The sequence below is a fragment of the Aethalodelphis obliquidens genome, unplaced genomic scaffold (genome assembly GCF_003676395.1).
Source record: "Aethalodelphis obliquidens isolate GAN/ISIS:26980383/991018 unplaced genomic scaffold, ASM367639v1 scaffold4, whole genome shotgun sequence".
NCBI classification, from domain to species: Eukaryota; Metazoa; Chordata; class Mammalia; order Artiodactyla; family Delphinidae; genus Aethalodelphis; species Aethalodelphis obliquidens.
In genome coordinates this window covers 74,376,853-74,392,913 of record NW_020837948.1, presented here as the reverse complement: position 1 = coordinate 74,392,913, position 16,061 = coordinate 74,376,853, and positions in this window count along the sequence as shown.

Sequence of the window (16,061 nt, the reverse complement as noted above, 5' to 3'; positions counted from 1 at the left end):
GACATTTTTATTTTTTTAATTGAAGTCTGATTGACATACAACAGTATATTAGTTTCAGGTGTACAACATAATGATACGGTATTTGTATACATTAAGAAATTATCACAATCTGTCTAGTTATGCTCTGTCACCATACAAAGTTATAAGAATTTTTTCTTATAATGAGAAATTTTAAGATTTATTTTGTTAGCAACTTTCAGACTTGCAGCACAATATTGACTATAGTCACTATGCTGTACATTACATTCTCATGACTCATTTTTTTTTTTTAAATGTTGAGCCTTCTTTTAATTTATTTATTTTTATTTTTGGCTGTGTTGGGTCTTCGTTTCTGTGCGGGGGCTTTCTCTAGTTGTGGCAAGCGGAGGCCACTCTTCATCGTGGTGCGTGGGCCTCTCACTGTCGTGGCCTCTCTTGTTGCGGAGCACAGGCTCCAGACGCGCAGGCTCAGTAGTTGTGGCTCACGGGCCTAGTTGCTCCGTGGCATGTGGGATCTTCCCAGACCAGGGCTCGAACCCGTGTCCCCTGCATTAGCAGGCAGATTCTCAACCACTGCACCACCAGGGAAACCCGACTCATTTCTTTTATAACTTGAAGTTTGTACCTTTTGATCCCCTTCTCCCATTTTGCCCTCCCCTTAACTCCTCTCCACTCTGGCAACCATCAGTCTGTTCTCTGTATCTGTGAATTTTGTTTGTTTTGTTTTTAGATTTCACGTGCAAGTGAAATCATGCAGTATGTATCTTTCTTTGTCTGACATATTTCACTTAGCATGGTACCCTCAAGGTCCATCCATGTTGTCTCAAATGACAGAATTTCATTCTTTTTCTATGGCTGAGTAGTATTTTACTGTATATTTATACCACATCTTCTTTAACCATTCATCCATTGATGGACACTTAGGGTGCTTCCATATCTTGGCTATTGTAAATAATCCTGCAGTGAACATAGGTGTGCATGTATCCTTTCGAAATACTGTTTTTGTTTTCTCTGAATAAATACTCAGAAGTGGAATTGCTGGATCATATCGTAGTTTTATTTTTAGTTTTTTGAGGAATCTCCATACTGTTTTCCATAGTGGTTGCATCAATTTAAATTCCAATGGGAGACGTTTGAGAATCTGTCTACCACAGAATGTAAATTATTACATGAATGATATACAGTTTGGAAATTGGAACACATAGGGGTGTGACTCCTATTCCATAACTCTTGAAAGTAATATAACAACTTTAAAAATTCAGCCTGAATCTGATAGTCCCTATCCTGTTGGAATGGCAGGAAATTTGATCTCAGGCATTATTAGGGATCACCTTCACCCCAACACATAAACTCATAGTTATGCTGAGGTTCCAGGTTCATGAGCACCACCAAAGTCCTGGGGAAGCCCTTCAGATCAAACTCTTGAAACCTAGAAAATCCTTTACCTCTCCATGGTCTGGGGCTGGGTGGGGGTTTTCTTCCTCTTATTCTCTGCTGCCTCTCTAGACACTCTCTTCTCCCTTCCTTGAGGTACCTCTCCCATTAATCTGAGCCCTCCCTAAAGACTGGAAGAGTCATTGACTTCAAGTGGACATTTCCAGCCTGTTCACATTCCCGAGTAAAAGAAATAACAAGGGTCCTGTCTTCTTGCTTATAATGGGGAAGGAAGGAAACATAAGAGAGTGGAACATTAACATCTCAAAATTAGCCTGTTGGACAAGATGAAACCTCTTAGATACTGTTGAAATATTGTTTCACTAAACTATTAATATGGTTGTTATTTTTAAATCTTTTTATTTTATATTGGAGTATAGTTGATTAACAATGTTGTGTTAGTTTCAGGTATACAGAGAAGTGATTCAGTTATACATATACCTGAATCTATTCTTTTTCAAATTCTTTTCCCATTTAGGTTGCTACCTAATATTGAGCAGAGTTCCCTGTGCTATACAGTAGGTCCTTGTTGGTTATCCATTTTAAATATAGCAGTGTGTATATGTCAATCCCAAACTCCCTAACTATCCCTCCCCTCCCCCCACTTTCCCCCTGGTAACCATAAGTTCATTCTCTAAGTCTGTGAGTCTGTTTCCGTTTTGTAAATAAGTTCATTTGTATCATTTTTTAAGATTCTGCATATAAGTGATATCATACAGTATTTCTGTTTCTCTGACTGACTTCACTCAATATGACAATCTCTAGGTCCATCCATGTTGCTGCAAATGGCACTATTTCATTCTTTTTAATGGCTGACTAATATTCCATTGTATATATGTACCACATCTTCTTTATCCATTCCTCTGTCGATAGACATTTAAGTTACTTCCATGTCTTGGGTATTGTAAACAGTGCTGCAGTGAACATTGAGGAGCATGTATTCTTTCAGACTGTGTTTTTCTCCAAATATATGCCCAAGAGTGGGATTGCTGGATCATATGATAGCTCTATTTTAAGTTTTTAAGGAACCTCCATGCTGTTCTCCACAGTGGCTATACCAATTTACATTCCCACTAACAGTGTAGGAGGGTTCCCTTCTCTCCACACCCTCTCCAGGATTTATTGCTTGTGGATTTTTTGATGGTAGCCATGCTGACTGGTGTGAGGTAATATCTCATAGTAGTTTTGATTAGCATTTCTCTAATAATTGGTGATGTTGAACATCTTTTCATGTGCCCCTTGGCCATCTGTATGTTTTCTTTGGAGAAATGTCTATTTAGGTCTTCTGTCATGTTTTGATTGGGTTGTTTGTTTTGATGATATTAAGCCGCATGAGCTGTGTGTAAATTTTAGAGACTAATCCCTTGTCGTTCACATGATTTGCAAGTATTTTCTCCCATTCTGTGGATTCTCTTTTCGTTTTGTTTATGGTTTTCTTTGCTGTGCAAAAGCTTTTGACTTTAATTAGGTCCCATTTGTTTATTTTTGTTTTTATTTCCATTACTCTGGGAGACAGATTGAAAAAGATATTGCTGTGATTTATGTCAGAGAGTGTTCTGCCTGTTTTACTGTAAGAGTTTATAGTGTCCAGCCTCAAATTTAGGTCTTTAATCCATTTTGAATTTATTTTTGTGTATGGTGTTAAAGAATGTTCTAATTTCATTTTTCTACATGTAGCAGTCAAGTTTTCCCAGCACCATTTATTGAAGAGGCTGTCTTTCCTCCATTGTACAGTCTAGCCTCCATTGTTGTAAATTAATTGACCATAGATTCATGGGTTTATTTCTGGGCTTTGTATCCTGTTCCACTGATCTATATTTCTATTTTTGTGCCAAGTAGCATACTGTTTTGTTGACTATAGCTTTGTAGTATAGTCTGAAGCCAGGCATCCTGATTCCTCCTGCTGCATTTTTTTTTTTTTTTTTTTACCTCTAGGTTGCTTTGGGTGTTCAGGGTCTTTTGTGTCTACATACAGATTTTATGATTTTTTTTGTTCTAGTTCCATGGAAAATGCCATTGGTAATTTGATAGGGATTGCATTGAATCTGTAGATTGCCTTGGGTAGTATAGTCATTGATTCTGCCAATCCAAGAACATGGTATATCTTTCCATTTGTTTGTGTCATCTTCAATTTCTTTCATCAGTATCTTGTACTTTTCAGAGTACAGGTCTTTTGTCTCCGTAGGTAGGTTTATTCCTAGGTATTTTATTCTTTTTGATGGGATTGTTTCTTTAATTTCTCTTTCTGATCTTTCATTGTTAGTGTATAGAAATGCAAGAGATTTCTGTGTATTAATTTTGTAACCTGCAACTTTACCAGATTCATTGATGAGCTCTAGTAGTTTTCTGGTAGTGTCTTTAGGGTTTTCTATATATAGTATCATGTCTTCTGCAAACAATGATGGTTTAACTTCTTCTTTTCCAATTTGGAGTCCTTTTATTTATTTTTCTTCTCTGATTGCTGTAGCTAGGACTTCCAAAACTATGTTGAATAAAAGTGGTGAGAGTGGGTATCCTTGTCTTGTTCCTGATCTTAGAGGAAATACTTTCAGCTTTTCACCATTGAGTATGATGTTAGCTGTAGGTTTGTCATATATGGCCTTTATTATGTTGAGGTATATTCCCTCTATGCTCACTTTCTGGAGAGTTTTTATCATAAATGGGTGTTGAATTTTGTCAAAAGCTTTTTCTGCATCCATTAGATGATCATATGGTATGTATTCCTCAATTTGTTGTTGTGGTGTATCTCACTGATTGATTTGCAGATATTGAAAAATCCTTGCATCCCTGGGATAAATCCCACTTGATCATGGTGTATGATCCTTTTAATGTGTTTTTGGATTCTATTTGCTAGTATTTTGTTGAGGATTTTTGCATCTATGTTCATCAGTGATATTGGCCTGTAATTTTCTTTTTGTGGTATCTTTGTCTGGTTTTGGTATCAGGGTGATAGTGGACCCATAGAATAAATTTGGGAGTTTTCTGTCCTCTGCAATTATTTTGGAACAGTTTCAGAAGGATAGTTAGCTCTTCCCTAAATGTTTGATAGAATTCACCTGTGAAGCCATCTGATCCTGGACTTTTGTTTGTTGGGAGTTTAAAAATCAGTTTCAATTTCAGTACTTGTGATTGGTCTGTTCATATTTTCTATTTCTTCCTGGTTCACTCTTCAGAGATTGTACCTTTCTAAGAATTTGTCCATTTCTTCTAGGTTGTCCATTTTATTGGCATACACTTTCTTGTAGTAGTCTCTCATGGTCCTTTGTATTTCTCTGGTGTCCATTGTAACTTCACCTTTTTCATTTCTAATTTTATTGATTTGAGTCTTCTCCCTTTTTTTCTTCATGAGACTGGCTAAAGTTTTATCAATTTTGTTTATCTTTTCAAAGAACCAGCTTTTAGTTTCATTCGTCTTTGCTATTGTTTTCTTCGTCTCTATTTCATTTGTTTCTGCTCTGATCTTTGTGATTTCTTTCCCTCTACTAACTTTTGGTTTTGCTTGTTCTTCTTTCTCTAGTTGCTTTAGGTGTAAGCTTAGGTTGTTTATTTGAGATTTTTCATGCTTCCTGAGGTAAGATTGAATTGCTATAAACTTCCCTCTTAGAACTTGTTTTGCTGCATCCCATAGGTTTTGGATCATTGTGCCTTTGTTTTCATTTGTCTCTAGGTATTTTTTTTATTTCTTCTTTGATTTCTTTAGTGATCCATTGGTTGTTTAGTAGCATATTGTTTAGCTTCCACATGTTTGTGTTATACAGTTTTTTTCTTGTAGTTTACTTCTTTTTTTTATTTCTTGTAGTTTACTTCTAATCTCATAGTGTTGTGGTCAGAAAAGATGCTTGATATGATATCAGTTTTCTTAAATTTATCAAGGCTCGCTTTGTGGCCCAGCATGTGGTCAATCCTGGAAAATGTTCCACGTGTACACAAGAGGAATGTGTATTCTGCTGCTTTTGGATGGAACGCTGTATAAATTACAGTTAAGTCCATCTGGTCTAATGTATCATTTGAGGTCTGTGTTTCATTACTGATTGTCTGTCTGGATGATCTGTCCATTGATGAAAGTGGGGGTTAAAGTCCCTCACTATTATTGTGTTACTGTCGATTTCTCCCTTTATGGCTATTAGTATTTGCCCTGTATATTGAGGTGCTCCTATTTTGGGTACATATACATTTACAATTGTTATGTCTTCTTGGATTGATCCCTTGATAATTATGTAGTGTCCTTCTTCGTCTCTTATAACAGTCTTTATTTTAAAGCTTATTTTATCTGCTATGAGTATTGCTACTCCAGCTTTCTTTTGATTTCTATTTGCATGAAATACCTTTTTCCATCCCTTCAGTTTCAGTCTGTATGTGTCCTTAGGTCTGAAGTGGGTCTCTTGTAGACAGTGGGTCTTGTTTTTGTATCCATTCAGCCAGTCTGTGTCTTTTGGTTGGAGCATTTAATCCATTTATATTTAAGGTAATTATCGATATGTATGTTCCTATTTACATTTTCTTAATTGTTTTGGGTTTGTTTTCATAGGTCCTTTTTCTTCCCTTCTTTTGTTCTCTTGTGGTTTGATGACCATCTTTAGTGTTGTTTGGGTTGCTTTTTCTCTTTTGTGTGTGTATCTATTGTAGCTTTTGGCTTTGCTGTTCCCACTAGCTTTTGATATAGCAATCTTTATATGTGCAATATTGTTTTAAGTTGCTAGTCTCTTTCTCCCCTAGAGAAGTTTCTTTAACATTTGTTTCAAAGCTGGTCTGGTGGTGCTGAATTCTCTTAGCTTTTGCTTGTCTGTAAAGCTCTTGATCTCTCTGTCAAATCTGAATGAGCGCCTTGCTGGGTAGAGTATTCTTGGTTGTAGGTTCTTCCCTTTCATCACTTTAAATATGTTCTGCCACTCCCTTCTGGCCTGTAGAGTTTTTGCTGAGAAATCAGCTGATAACCTTATGGGAGTTCCCTTGTATATTATTTGTCATTTTTCCCTTGTTGCTTTTAATATTTTTTCTTTGTCTTTAATTTTTGTCAATTTGATTACTATGTCTCTTGGCATGTTCCTCCTTGGGTTTATCCTGCCTGGGACTCTCTGTGCTTCCTGGACTTGAGTGACTGTTTCCTTTCCCGTGTTAGGGAAGTTTTCTGCTATTATCTTTTCAAATATTTTCTCAGGTCCCCTCTCTCTTTTCCTTCTGGGACCCCTATAATGCAAGTGTTGATGTGTTTAATGTTGTCCCAGAGGTCTCTTAAACTGTCTTCATTTCTTTTCATTCTTTATTCTGCTCTGCAGCAGTGATTTCCACTATTCTGTTTTTCAGGTCACTTATCTGTTCTTCTGCCTCAGTCATTCTGCTATTGATTCCTTCTAGTGTATTTTTCATTTTAGTTATTGTTTTGTTCATCTCTGTTTGTTCTTTAGTTCTTCTAGGTCTTTGTTAAACATTTCTTGCATCTTCTTGATCCTTGCCTCCATTCTTTTTTCACGGTTCTGGATCATCTTCACTCTCATTATTCTGAATTCTTTTTCTGGAAGGTTGCCTACCTTCACTTCACTTCGTTGTTTTTCTGGGGTTTTATTTTGTTCCTTCATCTGGGACATATTCCTCTGCTGTTTCATTTTGTCTAACTTTCTGTGATTGTGGTTTCCATTCCACAGTCTTCAGGACTGTAGTTCTTCTTGCTTCTGCTGTGTGCCCTCTGGTGGATAAGGCTGTCTAAGAGGCTTGTGCAAGTTTCCTGTGGGAGGGACTGGTGATGGGTGGAGCTGGGTCTAGTCCCTCTGGTGGGCAGGGCTGTGCTCAGTACAGTTTTAATCTGCTTGTCTGCTGATGGGTGGGGTTGTGTTCCTGCCCTGTTGGTTGTTTGGTCTGAGGTGACCCAGCACTGGAGCCTACAGGCTGTTTGGTGGGGCTGATGGTGGCCTCCAGGAGGGCTCACACCAGTGAGTACTTCCCAGAACTGCTGCTGCCAGTGTCTTTGTCCCCACAGTGAGCCACAGCCACCCCTCACCTCTGCAGGAAAACCTCCAATACTATCAGGTACGTCTGGCCCAGTCTCTTATGGGGTCACTGCTTTTTCCCCCTGGGTCCTGGTGCAGACGAGACTTTGTGTGCACCCTCTAGGAGAGAATTTCTCTTTCCCCCAGTCCTGTGGAAGTCCTGCAATCAAACCCCGCTGGCTTTCAAAGCCAGATTCTCTGGGGACTCCTCCTCTCATTGCTGGACCCCCAGGCTGGGAAGCCTGATGTGGGTCTCAGAACTTTCACTCCTGTGGGATAACTTCTGTGGTGTAATTGCTTTCCAGTTTGTGGGTCGCCAACCCAGTGGATATGGGATTTGATTTGATCATAATTGTGCCCTTCCTACTATGTTGTGTGGCTTCTTCTTTGTCTTTGGATGTAGCGTATCTTTTTTTGGTAGGTTCCAGCATTTTTTTTTTTTTTTTTTTTTTGCGGTACGTGGGCCTCTCACTGTTGTAGCCTCTCCCGTTGCTGAGCACAGGCTCCAGACGCGCAGGCTCAACGGCCATGGTTCACGGGCCTAGCTGCTCTGCGGCATGTGGGATCCTCCCAGACCGGGGCATGAACCCGCGTCCCCTGCATCGGCAGGCGGACTCTCAACCACTGCGCCACCAGGGAAGCCCAGGTTCCAGCATTTTTTTGGTCAGTGGTTGTTTAGCAGTTAGTTGTGATTTTGGTGTTTTCGTAAGAAGGGGATGAGCTCATGTCCTTCTACTCCTCCATCTTGAGCTAATCCTGGTTGTTATTTTAAAGTTCCTGTTTGATAGTTCAGTATCTAAGTCATCTCTGAGTTTGATTCTGTTAACTATCTCTTGACAAGTTTTGCTCAAATGCTAGTCATGTGTAGAGACTCAGGTAAATAGTATTACCCCTGGAAATAAGTATGCCTGTTCTGGCAGGCTGTTAATGGGATTTTTATGTTTATCAAAATTGAGAGTGGATTTTTAAAAGTTGAGAAATATGACTATAGAAGACACATAATTTGGATATGAAAGATTGCTGTGAGATTTGCAAGACATGGAGACTGGTCTATTCATTCACTTGACAGATATTTATGGAGTGCCTAATATACTGACATATGCTGATCTGCACAAAAACATGGCAGGCTTTCTCTTGTATTGTGGGAATTTACTGTGGTTGCTTTACTTTGGGGCATAGCATATTTATCAATGCCTGTGAAAGGGAGGGGTAGGAATCAGGATTGGGCAGAGGGAGAACTCAAACTGAGATGCAGTTCCAACAAACTTGAGAATCTGTGTTTCTAAACAAGTTCCTAGTTAATGTTCACGTGGCTGATCCATGGACCATACTTTGAAAAGTCAAGTTCTGGGGCAATTTGACTGGTTCTCAGCTGATAATAAAACAATGAAAGAAGAAATGAGTGATGACTATCTGTGTACATCTGTTTCCCATTTCTTTTTTTTTTTTAGTTATAATGATGTGGGAAAAAGCCATTTGGTATTTGTGGGAGGTGCTTAGTTATGTGAAAATGCAAATGTTTTCCATTCATGTGCCTTAAACATTTTTTGAATTAATTAATGAGGTAAATGCTTAAAAGGCTTATAAAGTTTCCCAGAGAGCATGGTACATCATTAGTGTTTGGCATAATAATGTAATGGAGTCTACTTGTGAGAGTTTGCTTGGAAGGTTGTTATTTGATTCTATTATATTTCAAGAAAGTAGATTTCAGAAAACCACTTTAAATTGCCTCATTCACATCACTGTTCAAATTGAAGTGGGACTGTGTGCCCAGTGGTTTTGCAGTTTTACTGCAGTTTTTCTTTTGTAATTAGTGGAAGTGCAGAAGTGGAATTTTGAGTTAGTGGAATCACAACCACATTCCTTGATTAGCCTATTAAAATCCCAAGCCCTAGAAATGGGGTCATTGCTTCTTGCAGGTATAGAGTTGGGAGTAAGAATTACAGAGGACATAACTATAATAGTTTAGAAATTTGTTTTGGAAATAAGCCAGAATTTGTTAATCTAAAGGAGTGTTATCTTTTACAAGTCAGTTTACAGGATCACAGGTGTATTTCAAGGATATTGTAACTGCTCAAAATTCAGTAATTCCAACTACTTTTTGGATATCTACCTCAACTTGCCTTTCTCAGCTGAAGTTATATGAGAGATTTAAGCTTAATGCCCTAAAGGCATCCATTGTATATAATATTGATATTATATTGTATATGATATGAATGAACTTCTGTGCATCTGGATTGGTACTAATTATGTTGCATTCTTTGTAAAATGAAATAGGCATTTAAATTCTTCTCTGTTTGTGGTTCAGATGAGGAACCCAGATGAGAAAGGTTACCAGTGATTCTTTTTTTTTTTTTTTTTTTTTTATTTATTTTATTTATTTATTTTTTGGGCTGCATCAGGTCTTTGTTTCTGTGCGCGGGCTTTCTTCTCTCGTTGCGGTGAGCAGGGGCTACTCTTCCTTGCGGTGCGCAGACTTCTCATTGCGGTGCCTTCTCTTGTGGAGCACGGGCTCTAGGCGCGCGGGCTTCAGTAGTTGTGGCACTTGGGCTCAGTAGTTGTGGCTCGCGGGCTCTAGAGCGCAGGCTCAGTAGCTGTGGTGCACTGGCTGTTGCTCTGTGGCATGTGGAATCTTCCCAGACCAGTGCTCGAACCCATGTCCCCTGCATTGGCAGGCGGATTCTTAACCACTGTGCCACCAGGGAAGCCCACCAGTGATTCTTATAGTGAATAAGATTATAATGATTAATTAATTTGCAGATATCTATGTAATTGCCTTCCACTATAATTATTAAAGCAGGAAGAGGGAGGGAGTTAGGAGTTTAAAGAAATGGTAACAGGTTTATAACCTCTTTATGTGCTGTGCCAGGAAAATATTCTTTGACTTAACACCATAGTTCTTGTCTCTTGAGATAATATCAGAGAGCTGAAGTTTTTAGATGAGTGCCATAGAAATATGAAGTTATTTTTTAGCAATGAGTATCTGAGAATAAGAATGTTTCATTTCTCAGTTACGTAGGATCCTGGATGCCACTCAGCTGTCCTTATCCTCAGCAAGATCCAGTCCCTAGTACGTTCCTCTCATTAGCTATTCCAAATGTAATTACTGTCCTTAGATACATTCTCTTAGCAGGTGGCCATTTCTCCTATTTAAGTGGGGCTGTCAGGTGGAAAGGGCTCCAATCTACAAACACATCTACTTTCAAGCCCATTCTTAATTCTAAGAGGACAAATAGACACATCCATAGCACTCTGCTGTGCATACCACAAATGTATCCTTTTTTATTTTTGCAACCTTCATTTCAGAGTTAAGCTGCTTTCAAGAGTCATGCTGCTTCCTCATTTCCCATCTACTCCTCCTGTTGCATATACTCCATTTCAGCCTGCTCCGAGAAGACTCTTCAAAGAGAAAATGGATTTACTTTAAGAAAATGTGTGATGAAGAATTTGAACGATTTTAGTATTAGATGAAAGTATAGGCCCCTCATGTCAGCAAGAAAATAGAAAACAAAAACTTCAGGAAAAATAAAAAGTTCTATTAGAGAGTCATTGTCCAAATGGAAGAAAAAAGTGGCATAGTTTTGAGGAATCATTAGAGTTTAGAAAAAGATAATCCAATTGACTTTCATTCTTGAAACATAATCTAGCGTTATAGTTCGAGGGACATGGGGTTGCATTTCTTTTTCTATGTGTGCAAAGCACTATTTGATTTTGCTGTGGTTACTGATTATATCATCAATATTGTAAATACTATTTATTGATGTTTAAGTTTTAGAATTGAGTACATAGTAGATGCTAATAGATGTTTAGAGATCGAAAGAATCAAGTAATTAATCTGGCATATAAGATATTCAGCCCTGATCCAAGGCAGAGGGACCACAAGACCTACCCCATGGAGACATGTAAATGGGGGTCAGGAGAGCTGTGCTTGTTAAGTCTCCAGAGCATTTGATACTCTCTCCTTTTTCATCGTCTCCCCTGATGTGAATATCTAGTCTAGGGCCTGAAACAATCATGCTATATTATAAAAGAAAATGTGTTTGCTTTCTATTCAGGAGCCTTTTTACTGCTAACATTTCCCAACTGTTACCTTTTCTTTCCTGATCAGTTTACACTTTGAAACCATCGGTTTAGATATTACGATTTTATTTCCACCACCTTATATTTTCTTAAAACCAAATTACTCCAAGCATCATTGTTAAATTGGGGCTCATTTGGTTGCAAGGAACAAAAACTGGTTCAATCTAACTTCAGTCAGTAGCAGATTATTTCAGTTACATAACAGGAAATGTCAGGGACGTCCACAGGCAGGGAATACACCAGGTCTCATGTGTTCCACACAAGCAGCTGGGAAGTCGGTTATCGATCTGTCTGTTATCACATGGACTCTCACCTTTGCTTCTCTCTTTGCTTTTCTTCACTCCCTTCTTAACCTTTCTTTCTTACACATATAAAACATGGCTGCCAGCACCCATATGACCCTGACAGTCCCATTGTCCACCACCATCTAGCTCACTCAGTTCCACATTCCCAGAGGGGAGAATCTGATGGGTCAGCCTGGTCTATGAATCACATGTAACCTGAGATAGGAAGGTATATTCATTTCTTTGAGCTATTGTAACAAACTAGCCCAAACTTGGTGGGTAACAACAATAGATATTTATTCTCTCACAGTCTGGAGGCCAAAAATCCAAAATCGAGCTTTCAGCAGGATTGGTTCCCTCTGCAGGCTCTGAGGGAGAATCTGTTCCATACCTCTTTCTTAGCTTCTGGTGGCTTCGCAATCCTTGGTGTCCTTTGACTTGCAGATGCATCACTCCAATCTCTGCTTCTGTAGTCACATAGCTTTCCTCTTGTGTCTCTCTGTGTTTGACTCTCCTTTTCTGCCTCTTATAAAGATACTGGTCACTGGCTTTAGGGCCCACCTAATCCAGAATAGTCACTTTTAGAGATCCTTACCTTAATTACATCTGCAAAGACCCTTATTCCAAATAAGGTCATATTGCGAGTTCTGGGTGGACTTAACTTCTGAGGGTCCACTGTTTGACTCACTGAAGGAGGTATAGTCAAGGGCTACCATTGGGTCTTCTAGACCCCATCCCAGGTGCCGTAAATGTCAGGCTCTTAAACATCTCTACCAGGAATATTTATTTTATAATTTTGTACATTTACCTTGAATGTACCACTAAAATTTCCCTTTCTCTTAATTACTTTCTGGTGTACATTTCCCATAGAGCAGAATTAATGGCTCCTCTTTCTCATTTCCTGTAGCACTTTATACACACCTTTGACAGCACTTGCTACTTTGCTTTATAGCACCTTGTTTACAAGTCTGTTTTCCTACCTAAGTTGTGAAGTTTTCCTGGTTGGGGCCTCTGCTTTTCTCAACTTTGTTTCCACAGAGTCAAGCACAGGACCTAACATTGAATTATGTTTGTGGAATCGAGTTGAAAGGCTGCAAGGCATGGATTTCTTCTCTCCCCCTCCAACCTCAGTGTTACTTTCTTCAAGTATATTAATTACCCATTCTAGCCAGCGCTATCTGATATGTGCTCTGTCCCATGCTCTGTTACATGCTCAGATCTGCTTTAGCCCTTATCAACAAATTCCTGCTGACATAGCTTCAGTGGCCCCTGCAGGTCCAATTTGCCCTCCTCCTTCAGTTCACATTTATCTTCCCTATTGTACATGTTATTTGCAGTAATTGTATTCTATGAAGTCACTGTGGGCACTGAATTAGTGAATACTGAACACTTCTCCCTAGGGGAAGCACAGGGTTGAGTTCCTGTGAGACTCTGTTTGCCAGCTATTCAGTACATAACCTTGTTTCATACGTGTTTCCATTTAAAGACACCTAGCTTAATATATATTGTTGGTGCATCAACCTTGAAGTCACAGCCAACAGCAGTGTATGTGTTGTGTAAGTTCTACACTCTGTAAGCAGTGTAAGCTTTGTCAGTGTCTCATGCCTGACAAAGCTTATCTAACACATATATGTTCTGTCAGGCACATCACAGCCTTCTGCTTAGGACCACTAGACAGCACTTCAGCGCTATGCTTGGGGGCCATTTTAAACAGAATCACCATCAAAAAGCACAAAAATGCGAAAACTGTGGCACTAAGTAGACCATGAAAAGGACGTGTGTACAGTACGAGAATAGTGTTGCCTTGTTCAACCTCAGCTGGGAATGTGTACTTCCAGCGACTCAAGGTTTTCAACATGGCTCATGTCTGTGAATGACCACGATACGGCTCAGGTGTTCATTTTGGGGACACAAAGTAAATTTTAGAGAGTAGGCGAATTTGCAGATATGAATCCATGGATAATGAGGGTCGATTGTACCCATCTGGTGTCTCAATTGACCGTTATGAAATTTACAGCATAGGTCTTCTTGGTGGCCTCCCTTTTAGGAGTTTTTAGGTTTCAGCTTTCTCATCTTTCCCAATTCAGTTGCCACTTGATTCACTTCTCATACTCCAAAAGTTTGTTGACCTCTCTTATCGCCGCGACTTGTTGTCTCTCCTCCCATTTGTTTTGTTTTGTGGCTCTGTAGCTTTCCCCTACCTTTACCATAATTTTTGTGGAGTTACCTGATAGAACAGAGATAAATACATATATTCAGTCAACCATGTGGTAACCAGAATTTTATTTCATACATAGACACCATTAGTCAGGTGTTATAATAGGTTTACTAAGTATTGGTTGAATAAATTAAGAAGTGCTATTTTTATGCAAAAATTTAGCTATCCTAGTTAGTACATTATAATGGATGTTTAGTATCTCATACTTATAGTTTACTAGGTAAAAGACCACCTCTCTTTCCCCTCCTTATTTCTGCTAAACTTTCCTACTTAGTAGAACATTGCTTAAGGAAGATGGGAAATAGGTTTAAAATAAGACATATGACGGTGGAGAGCATACCTTGTTTTAAAGCTTAGGTTGGGTTTCTTTCCTTTTGCATCATAATCTCTTCCCTAGAGAAAGATTTCTTTATGATTTTGTCAGTCAGTTACAAAAGGTTGTACAATTATAATGCCCAAAGTGACCCCAGAAATCATCAGATTTAACCCTTTGATTTATAGGAAACTGAGAATCAGGCTGTCTTGGTTCAATTCCTGGCTCTACTACTCGCTTTGTACATTTCTTAATTGTTTGGCCTCAGTTTCCTCATCTGTAAAATGGGAATAAAAATACCACCGATATCATAGAATTGTTGTGAGGATTGAGATAATTAATTTCAAGTTCTTAGTACAGTGCCTGACACATAGTAAGAACTCCATATATTTTTATTTATCATAATAAGCCACTAAGTTAGTAGTTTGGCTGGGCTCTGGCCTCTCAGTTTAGTATGCTTAATACATACTTAGGAATTATAAAACTTTTTCCAAGTTAGCTACCGTTATTTTCTCTCTTTCATCTCCTCCTTTGTTTAAAGATGATTGCATGATGATATATAGTCCTCTTTCAAGCTAAACGTACTCTTAGCATTTCACCCATTACCACATTTGTAAGGACTTCCCCTGAATAGAAAATTTTAAATTTAGTCATTCCTTTTAGTTTTTTTATGGCACGTTCAGGTGTCACTTTTCCTGTAAAGTTGAGTGGTCTCACAGAAGTGAATTTTTTTAAGTTACAATAATGCACTCTGCTTCCCAGCATAAGTGGGTTAAGTGCCACCCTGGCTTGGGCTGGGCTTAAAAGCAAAAGAAAAGCCCCTGGACAACCAGAGAGGAAATATTCACATAGCTCTATGTGGATAAATTACAGACTACCCTCCCTGTTCTCACCTGTGCTGTAGGGGACAGAGACGTTTGATTCAGATCCTTTGAACCAGCTGGACATCTGTGGGACACCATCTGATACAGGGAGGTGAGTGCTGCAGAGTTTGATAACCCAAACACTTGCAGATTAGGTCTCTTCTTCTATTATGTAAGGGTGTTTTTCTGCTTTCTTCAGTAAAATTATGGGTCAGAATTAACCTTAGAATTGCTCCTTAGACTGGTTGTTGATGGTTACAGGGAATCTAATCTTTTGGCAGTAAATATTTTAAAATGCTGGGACTGGAGTGGGAAATCATGGAGGACAGTGGTCAGGGGCTGCAGAAAATATATGAACATAATGGATTTAACTTTCTGGAAACTCTAGGCTATGGAAAATTAGACCTAAGAGGTTCAGAGGAAAATCCTTGTGTGTATTGGTGTTTTGTGGCAGGAGGACTGAGGGAGAGTAAATCACTAATAGTTACTGCTTAATTTTGATGGAAAGAGTCTAGGCTTTGGAATAAGACAATCATAGGTTCAAATCCAGCTAAGCCATTTACAAACTATAAGATTTTTGGACTGATTACATAATATTGCTGAGCTTCAACTTCCATATCTGTAAAGTGGAGGTAATAATACCAACTCTGCAGAGATTTTAAGAGGGACAGATGTAATTTGTAATGTAATCAGCACTTTGTAGACTCTCACTATCATCATGGTTGTGTTTTTGCCAATCTTGCTGTTGGCTGTCTCAAAATGTTCATTGTATGAAAGCACCCTGAACCTCAAATGGGTTTATAGACTTTGAAATTGAATGTAGTTATCTGACAGTTCTTTTAAAAAATAGTTGAGATATAATTGACTTATTATATTAGTTTCAGATGTACAACATAATGATTTGAT